Genomic DNA, 11,562 nt, shown 5'->3' with positions numbered 1-11,562 from the left:
CGTCCTTTAATATCCAATTCACTCTACCTCGGAAGTAATATATTTTCATATATGTTACCGAAGGGGAATTTTTAGTTGATAATAAGTCCATCGTCCCGTGGGATCGAACCAGCGACGGACGAGGAATCAGGACTACAGTGACACACTAACCAGTCGGCCACAAGAGAGGTATAAATGAATACCATCTCCCATCAACCCACCCGTCGAACTCAGGTGTTTTGCGTTTGAGACGATATCCACCCACCTCTGCCATGTTGACCGTGTAGTGCGTTTGTCGCACGTAGCCATATTATGACTATTTATCACATCACCGTGATTCATATACAATCAGAAAGCTACAAACGTCCTTTAATATCCAATTCACTCTACACTCGGAAGTAATATATTTTCATATATGTTACCGAAGGGGAATTTTAATTGATAATAAGTCCATCGTCCCGTGGGATCGAACCAGCGACGGACGAGGAATCAGGACTACAGTGACACACTAACCAGTCGGCCACAAGAGAGGTATAAATGAATACCATCTCCCATCAACCCACCCGTCGAACTCAGGTGTTTTGCGTTTGGAGACGATATCCACCCACCTCTGCCATGTTGACCGTGTAGTGCGTTTGTCGCACGTAGCCATATTATGACTATTTATCACATCACCGTGATTCATATACAATCAGAAAGCTACAAACGTCCTTTAATATCAATTCACTCTACCTCGGAAGTAATATATTTTCATATATGTTACCGAAGGGGAATTTTAATTGATAATAAGTCCATCGTCCCGTAGGATCGAACCAGCGACGGACGAGGAATCAGGACTACAGTGATACACTAACCAGTCGGCATATATATATATATATATATATATATATATATATATATATATATATATATATATATTTATATATATATATATATATATATATATATATATTTGACTTACATCAGGGATCGAACCCAAGTCTTTCAATTGAAAGACCTGGGTTCGATCCTGATGTGAGTCTGAAATTTATTTCTGTTCCACACGTGATTGTGTGTTCATTATTTCTAATTACAAATATACATATAAATATCTATACAAGAAAATGTTAATAAAATAATCTCATTTATAAGATTAAGCCCTCCACTGAGAGAGAGAGAGAGAGAGAGAGAGAGAGAGAGAGAGAGAGAGAGAGAGAGAATCAAGTAAATATAAAGATGGATAAAAATAGAAGAAGAATTATGTCACGAATTACGCATATTCGTGATTTCCGCTGATGAGGACGCAAAAAAAAAAAAAAAAAAAATCTTTTTTCCCGTCCGAATGACATATACTTAAAGTATCACGCGCTTATTATGTCTCTCATTCCGGTCCTCTTCGTCATTCCCGAAACTGGTCATTTCGCCAGGGGAATCTAAAAAGAAAGAAAAAAAAAAAAGCACCGAGTGGTATACGATATATCCCCAATTTTACTCTCGCCGACATACCGCGGCTTATAATTCCGACAGGTGAATCTGCCCGAACCTTAGAGTGTGAAAAAAAAAAAATTAAATGAAAATAAATATAGGAAATAAAAACTTCAAAGGGTGAATCTGCCCGAACCAGAGGAAGTAAAAAAAAAGAATAAATAAATAAATAAATAAATAAATAAATAAATAAATAAATAAAAATAAATATTAGAAATAAAAACTTCAAAGGGTGAATCTGCCCGAACCAGAGAAAGTGAAATTAAATAAATAAAAATAAATATAAGAAATAAAAAACTCCAAAGGGTGAATCTGCCCGAACCAGAGGAAGTAAAAAAATTAATAAATAAGAATAAAAATAAAAAATTAAAAAACTCCGAAAGGTGAATCTCCTCGAACCAGAGAAAATAAAAAACTTACTCCGACAGGTGAATCAGCACGAATCAGAGAGTAAAAAAATCAATAAAAATAAAAAAAACTCCGAAAGGCAAAACTGCACGAAACGGATAAAGCAAGAAAAACAAAAAAAATAACTTACTCCGACAGGTGAATCTGCATGGACCAAAGAAAGTAAAAAAAAACTCTCACTCCGACAGGTGAATCTGCACGAACCGAAAAGAGTGAAAAAAAAGCTCCCACTCCAACAGGTGAATCAGCATGAATCACAGAAAGTAAAAAAAAAAAACTCACTCCGACAGGTGAACCTGCACGAACCAGAGAAAGTAAAAAAAAAAAAAAACTCACTCCGACAGGTGAATCTGCACGAACTACAGAAAGTAAAAAAAAACTCTCACCCGATAGGTGAATCAGAATGAACCACATAAAAAAAAAAAAAAAAAAACGACTCTCACTCCGACAGGTGAACCGGCACGAACCAGGGAAAGAAAAAAAAAAAAAACTCACTCCGACAGGTGAATCTGCACGAACTACAGAAAGTAAAAAAAAAAAAACTCTCACTCCGATAGGTGAATCAGAATGAACCACATAAAGTAAAAAAAAAAAAAAAACGACTCTCACTCCGACAGGTGAACCGGCACGAACCAGGGAAAGGAAAAAAAAAAAAAAAAAAAAAAAAAAACGACTCTCACGGTACGAAAACCAGCGTAGGTTTTTCTTCCGAAGCGGACGCAACTTCGCTGGCCGAAAACCGAAGAGTCAGAACCACGGAACGAGGAATGTTTTTCTTTCATAATTAATGCGTTGCCTCTGACCCTTGGTTTTTTCTTTTTTTTCTTTCTGTTGTTTTTTGTTGTTTACCTTTCATAATTAATGCATCGCCACGGTTTTTTGCTTTTAGGCTTGTTGAGTTGCCTGCTCACTGGTATCTCGGCTTCCGAACGGAAGTGAAAGCATGGGGATGATAATAATCAGATTCATAATTACAGGCGAATATATATATATATATATATATATATATATATATATATATATATATATATATATATATATATATATATATATATATATATATATAAATATATTTTCATATATAAATAAAAATTATCGCATTTAAATTATTTTCACATATAAAAATAATCTTTAATAAATAATTTTAATAAATAATTCATGCAATGATTTTTAATGTACATAATAACTGATTTTGGGGCACATCCTGACTTTGCTATAAAACATTCCTTAAATTTGATATTCGGAGGAGACCCAGCAGGCATGAAATTAACAGACCCATTTGGACGAGTGTCAACTTTATACTGAAGATCAAAATAAACAATTTACCACCGAAATTAACATTCGCATAAATGCTGATTAGGACTGAAACTTCTGAAAATTTCAAGAATTCAAATTATATTTTTCTTAATTTTTAAGTTAGACTTTAGTTCGAATATCAACAAACATAAAGATTGTAAAGAATTTGCAATCTTGGCTTCAGCTGTACTCCTTTAACTGTAAAATAATAAACAACTGTCATTTCCTGAAATTAACATACCAGTTCCAAATGCAAGCATCCCCAAAAGTTTTCAATGCCTTATTCAAGCTGAAACACTTCCCAAAGTTAAAGATCCCAGAAAGGTTTCTTCTTTCAGTTCCGCAGCCGCAATTTTTCGTTGTCTTCATCATCAGTTGACAAGTTTCCAAACGTAAAATTCCTCCCAAACTTTCTAAAATCTTAACATTTGCTGGACGGTCTCCAAATGCATAATTAAAAATAAGCTATATTCATTGCTTTACTTCCGTTGAATATATCACATAAACTAAAAAAAGTTTTAATTTTCCAACGTCAGACGGTAATTTCCAAAAAATATATAAAATACTAAATAATTTTTTTAGTTTTCTGTAAAAGAAAACTGTTGTGCCGGCTTTGTCTGTCCGTCCGAACTTTTTTCTGTCCGCATTTTTTTTTGTGCCCGCACTTTTTCTGTCCGCCCTCAGATCTTAAAAACTACTGAGGCTAGAGGGCTGCAAATTAGTATGTTGATCATCCACCCTCCAATCATCAAACATACCAAATTGCAGCCCTCAAGCCTCAGAAGTTTTTATTTTATTTAAAGGTTAAATTTAGCCATAATCGTGCTTCAGGCAACGATATAGGATAGATCACTACCCGGCGGAGGTTAAAGTTTCATGGGCCGCGGCTCATACAGCTTTATACAGAGACCACCGAAAGATAGATCTATTTTCAGTGGCCTTGATTACACGCTGTAGTGGCTGTACAGAAAACCCGATTGTGCCCAAGAAACTTCGGCGCATTTTTTACTTGTTTCTGACGTTCCCCAAATTTCAGCAGAACAATCATAAATTAAGAATTAAATGTTCAATTTCCGACGTATTCCAAGATATAAAAAATTGACAATCTAAAAATTTTTCAATTTTCTATTTCCGTTTCAGCCCAAATCTCTGGACTATTGTAATTTCCTGACTTCAGCAGAATAATTTCCATAATAAATAATTCCTATTAAGTGCTTTATTTTGAATTATAAATATAGGACCCACAAAACAAATTTACCAAAATAGTTTACAATGTCTTATGTCACCAGGAAAACCTCAGAAAACTAAATTTCAGTCAAATAACGAAATTTTCACTAAAACAAAATTTCCATAAATACAAAATTTCCCCCAAAATAACATTATCACAAAAAAAGAAAATTTCTCCCAAAGAAAAAATTTCCCCCAAAGAACAGAATTTTTCTCAAATAACAAAATTTCCCCCCAAAAACAAAATTTCTCTCATAAGACAAAATCTTCCCCAAAAAACACAATTTTGCCCCAAAAAATTTCCTCCGAAAAACAAAATTTCACCAAATAACAAAATAAAAATTTCCCCAAAGAACATAATTTCCATCAAAACAAAATTTCCTCCAAAAAACAAAATTTCACCCCAAATAACAAAATCAAAATTTCCCTCAAAAACAAATTTCCTCTAAAGAACAAAATTTCCCTCAAAAAAACAAAATTTCCTCAAAAACAACAAAATTTCCCCCAAATAGCGAAATCAAAATTTCCCTCAAAAAACAAGATTTCCTCCAAGAAACAAAATTTCCTAAAAAAAAATTTCCTCCAAACAACAAATTTCCCCCAAATAACAAAATATATAAAAATAAAATTTCCCACAAAGATCGCCTGTCCACGAAGACGATCTTCATTCTCACTTCATTCCCTGACGTAAGAATCCCAGAATGTTATTCAATGTAGACTATATGACGGATATCATCTTCCCATTCATTCTCTGTACAAAATTCTAAAATGCCATCACCATCAATATCAACAACTTTCTTGCGGTAACGATAAAATGTTATCATCACCATCATCATTATCATCATCACCATGACCACCATTTTTCTTGCGGTGACGATAAAATTTTATCATCACCATCATTATCATCATGCATCACCATCACCACCATTTTTCTTGCGGTGACGATAAAAATTTTATCATCACCATCATCATCATGCAACACCGTCACCACCATTTTTCTTGCGGTAACGATAAAATTTTATCACCATCATCATCATCATGATCACCATCACCATCACCACCATTTTTCTTGCGATGACGATAAAATTTTATCATCACCATCATCATCATCATGATCACCATCACCACCATTCTTCTAGTGGTGACGATAAAATTTTATCATCACCATCATCATCATCGTGATCACCATCACCACCATTTTTCTTGATGTGACGATAAAATTTAACATCATCATCACCATCACCACCATCTTTTTTACGGCAGTGATAAAATTCCGTCATCATCATCTTTCATGTGGTGACGATAAAATTTAACATCATCACCGTCACCACCATCTTTTTTGCAGCGATGATAAAATTCCATCACCACCAATATCACCATCCTTCCTGCGGTGACAATAAAGTTTAACATCATCATCACCATCTTTTCTGCAGCGATGATAAAATTCCATCACCACAAATATCACCATCCTTCTTGCGGTGACAATAAAAGTTTAACATCATCACCACCATCTTTTTGCAGCGATGACAAAATTCCATAATCGTCATCATCACCACCATTCGTGCTGTGACAATAAAATTTAACATGATCATCACCATCATTTTTGCGGTGACGATAAAAATCCATAATCGTCATCATCACCGCCAACATCACCATCTTTCTTGATGGCGATAAAATTCCATCACCACAAATATCACCATTTTTCTTGCGGTGGCGATAAAATTTAACACCATCATCACCATCACCACCACCACCACCAACATCACCATCTTTATTGCGGTGACGAATTCCACACCCCTCGACGAGGTGCAAAAACTATTTTGATATGCAGGTAAAAATTCCCTAAAAATTCCCTTCTGACATTCTTCGCTTCCGTTCGGGGGAAATTCTCTTAAATTCTCTTTGGTTTCCATTTATCTTTATATCGCTCTATTTTTTTTTTTTCTCATTCTTTTATTTCCGTCGTGTGCCGACTCCTCTCGCCCCTCGTCGTAAATCTGTCGTCACCTCTTTCACTTCTCCCCCTTTTATCATTATTATTTTCGCATTCCTTCAACGAAACAACAGAAGTTGTCGAAATTTCCCCCGCTCCTCGTACGTGTGTGTGTGTGTGTGTGTATGTATGTCTCTTTGTGTGTGTGTGTGTTCTCTCTCTCTCTCTTCTCTCTTTGTCTCTCTCTCTCTCTCTCTCTCTCTCTCTACTTTTATTTCTCTATCTTTTTACTTTTATTTTTTATCGTTTTCCACTTCTCACTATATGTATATATATATAAATATATTCTTGTTCTCTATTTATATATATATATATATATATATATATATATATATATATATATATGTGTGTGTGTGTGTGTGTGTGTGTGTATGTGTCCGTGTCCATGTAATACATACCCACACACACACACACACACACACATATATATATATATATATATATATATATATATATATATATATATATATATATATATATACATATATAAGACAATTATACATGCATATATGCGTACTTATATATGTAATGCTCCAATCTTTTTTAAGGAATTGGTTGCACGAGCTTTTTACCAGACACATAAAATCATAGTAAACGCCTTGTTAAAATAATACTTAAAATAAAATTAACCGGTCCCATAACTGGCCCACTAAGTTATTGGAATGATCACAAAGCCTGTTAAAAATATAATCATATGCATATACATATTATATGCGCAGGATTTTATCAATATAAGAAGCTTTAACTACATTTTAATCTACACCACAATACACTTACTGATATATATATACAGTATATATTATATATATGTATATATATAAATATATATAATATACATATATATATTTATTTATATATATTTACTAACCAAATTGAGGTTGCAAAATAATAGGACCCCTATATATTTTTTTAGAAATATTTATATGAATAAGCACTGCTTGATATTTATATTTATTTATACACACATATATACATGTATATATATGCATCCCATGCTCACATCTTCATGAACTTTTTTTATTACTCCAGTTTCAAAGAAAAGAGAATATACTTTGAAATATACACAGTTCACATTACATCTCCCAAGTTTTCTTCTTTATTTTTTTTACATTAAAACATCAACAGCAACCAGGAGCAACGGTGCTTTGAAACCTCTGACTACGACCTTGGCATCGGCGTCCGTAGAGTGTGTGTGTGTGTGTGTGTGTGTGTGTATGTGTATGTGTGCGTATGTGTGTGAACGCCACACCTGAATGGGAATTCAAAAGTTCTCGTGGGGAGGGAAGGAATGAATGGGAAGAATGAATGGAAGAGAGAGAGAGAGAGGAGAGAGAGAGAGAGATGGTGGTGGGGAGGGAAGGAAACAGAATGCACCTAACGCGCGTCAAGCCTGACGATGAAGGAGGAAGAGGGGAAGGGTGTAGGGGCGTGACCAGCACCTGACCTCCAGCAAGCGAAGTGCACAGGTATATAACGGATGCACGGCGTCCATGCCAGCATCATTCATCTCGTGACTGCTTCTGTGTTCTCGCAGCCAAACCTTTGTTTTTAAGGTTCCATCGACTTCCGAGCCATGTCTATCAAGGTAAGACACACACGCGGGATTTAACACAGCAGGAATTATCTATACGAAAAATTATAAAAAGTGCCACTCGTTCATAGTTATTGAATCTTCGAAAAAAAAATTGAAAAGAGTAGGCATTAGCTGGTCTCCTTTAGGGACTCCACAACAGTGTACCTTTGGCAACCAGGTGTGTGTTAATGTTAAAGATGACATTAAGAAACATTATCTTCAGCTTTTACACAAACATTAATAATGACAATCTTTAGAGCCCACTTTTTAAAAATATCTAAATACTCTGAATAAGGTCATGTATATAATATATTCCACTACATAAGGAAGGCCTTTTTTTTTTTTTTTTACAATTCTTATTAGTGACAGAATATTGTCAGAACATACAATTCAGAACTGGTTTTAAGTTACAATATAATCAAAATAATTTTCTGTCCCTAAACACTCAGGCATGTTAGCAGTGAGGTCAAAATACGATCTATCTATCTATCTATCTTTATATATATATATATATATATATATATATATATATATATATATATTATATATATATAATATTATATATATATAATATATATATATATAATATATATATATATATATATATATATATATATATATATATATATATATATATATATAATATAACAAGACAAGTCAGGTCAATTTACTTTTTGCGGTCATACAATAAGTATACTGGCACACGCAGCGTATACATGATTCCATACAAAAAATATTCTCTCTCGCCATACATACTTACGAACATAAATAAACAAACACATACACACACACACACACATACATATATACATATATAATTATACTTCGGATTTCAAAGTTTTCAGTGCAAGCTTACCCAGCGTAGAAAACCCCACAACGGTGCATGCTTCAACTGCTCAATCGCGGATGAACCCCTAAAGCGAATCATTATAGGCTCCACAGACTTACATAACATGAAGAATACTGCAACTCACTTCGTTACGATCGAGTCATACCAGAGCAATGAAAAAAGTTTTGAAAGGAACAATCTTTTGCACTTTAAACCAGAAAAATAAATTTGCTTAAACATAAGTTAATTGTAAGAAGATAAATTATATATAACTATGCTTAAACATATTGAAGTTAGAAGATAAAATATATATAATTATGCTTAAACATATTGAAGTTAGAAGATAAAATATAAATAATTATGTTTAAACATATTTTTATCATTAGAAGATAAAATATAAATAACTAGGTTTAAACATGTTCAAGTTATACAAGAAGATAAAGTGCAAATAACTATGCTTTAACATATCTTAATTATAAAAGGATGAAAGTAATTATGCTTACATATATTTAAATGTTAAGAAGATAAAATACAAAATAACTTTGCTTAAAAATATTTTAATCATAAAAAGATAAAATCTAAATAACTATGGCCAAACAAATTTAAATTAAAAGAAGATAAAATATAAATCCACCAAACAATACCAAAAAAAAACAATACCAACAACAAAAACTTTGTAAAAACCTAAAATAAAAAAAAATAAATAAATAGAATAAAATTATAAGATGTTCCCTACGGTGTCACCCTCCCCCTCTCTTAGTATTCCGGCCGCCACTGCCAGAATCCTTACCCCAAATCCTGGGGGTCCTTTGAACACTTGCAGGACTCATTAAGATTAAGCCGCGGCAACTTATAGCGTAGGATCTACTTTTGCTCCTTTTCGTTTTTTCAATTAATTCTCAGGATCTCCTAAGGAGTGTCTGGCTTTGCTCCTTCGCCTCTGCAGCATTCATGAACAGCTTGCAAGGACTCTAAGGGCGCGAGGATAAGGGATATTACGTACAAGGATACCTTATATGGTATGCTTCTAGGAAGCGGAATTTGTAACTTGTATAGAAATGGCTATTTAAAATTGCGAATACTTAAGCACAATGGTATTCACGATACATTTTATTTTCAATGTTAGTATTTTTCATTCTTATACAATTTTCGGTTTTCAGAAAATACGTATCGTTCGTATAATATAACAACAAGTAAAGAAGGAAGTTTTAATTGGATATAAACATATATTATGCACAATGATTATGAACAGTTAATTAACAGCCACACATACACACACATGTGCATGCATACTACACACTATGTATATAAATATGTGTATAATACGTGTGCGCGCGTGTAAATATGTGTATATATATTTATATATACATGCATATATACTGTACATATGATATATACACATATATATATTATATATATTTACATGTATACATACATATATACACATGCACACATACACATATACATCCTTTTAATGACGTACATCACTGTTATAACTCGCTACATTTATATCAACATAGTCCGACAAACATATCCTTTCATGAGCGCTATTTTCAAAACGCTCGCGGAAGAAAGAACCCGCACTACGGCACCCCCTTACAATCACCAGGCAGCAACTGCTCCGAAGTCCCTCTGTCACGTGACGAGCCACTCTCCTCTCACTCACCCACCCACCCACCGGAACGGATATATATCGCGCCATGAATGATTTCACTAATCAAAATTTCGAAGTGAACATTATGACTCATTAACCGAGGTAACGAAGTTCATTTGTCAACGGATGTCATACTACGAGCGGGCGCGCGCGCGCGCATACAGCTCCTCAAACGGTCCGACGGTTTGCGAATTAAAACTATTTTCTATATTAATGTTACCAGAGTAATTGGACCATCCGTCATTTAAAGGGGAATCGGATGGACCGGCTGACCCATACCCAAATCTGCCCCCCTTCCTCTCCAACTTCCCCTCCTCCCCAACCACTCTTCTCCCCCCCCCCTACAACCTAGGAACCGTCGTTATGTCCGGTTCAATTCGTCTTTATCAAGTGAAGCTGATTTCAAATTTATTTTACCTATTTTTATGAGCAGAATTTTTAATCAATTTATGGAATATGTAAAACTGAATATATTGTGATTTTAATTCACTATCACAAGCCTCGCAGGTATACAAACATATTAAAACCAGCTCTAATTTCATTTACCTATTTTACTCAATATTTTTAGTCTCAATCCATTTTCAATACCTTAAAGTCTCATTTAAAAATAACATTATGTAAACTCCTATATTACTGACATGATGGAAATATGAAATAAAAAAAATATTTTCCAAGTAACAAGGTTTCATCAAGTCTCACTGAAATCAATCTTAGGACAATGTATGCGCACATATACCCACATACATGTATATATACACATATAATATATGAAATATAAGTGTGTGTGTGTGTGTGCAAACCTGTAATAACAGCTACATGCAAATAATATTTACACGGTATTATAAATTACATAAAACATTTTCCCAGATATATGATTTCATCAAATTTCACTTAAAGTAGTCTGAAATCAGCATAGCAAAATATTCAGGGCATATAATACACACACACACACACACACACACACACACACATATATATATATATATATATATATATATACATATATATATATATATATATATATATATATATATATATATTGTAATTCAACCTACATGAAAAAATATACCAAACTTGTCTACGAGAGCGACCAATGGAAAGTGGTGACGTCACGAGTCACCCAAACCCTTGTTTCTGCC

The sequence above is a fragment of the Macrobrachium rosenbergii genome, chromosome 51 (genome assembly GCF_040412425.1).
Source record: "Macrobrachium rosenbergii isolate ZJJX-2024 chromosome 51, ASM4041242v1, whole genome shotgun sequence".
In the NCBI taxonomy this organism is placed as follows: Eukaryota; Metazoa; Arthropoda; class Malacostraca; order Decapoda; family Palaemonidae; genus Macrobrachium; species Macrobrachium rosenbergii.
The sequence above is the reverse complement of the archived record's forward strand: the minus strand, read 5'-3'. Positions refer to the sequence as shown.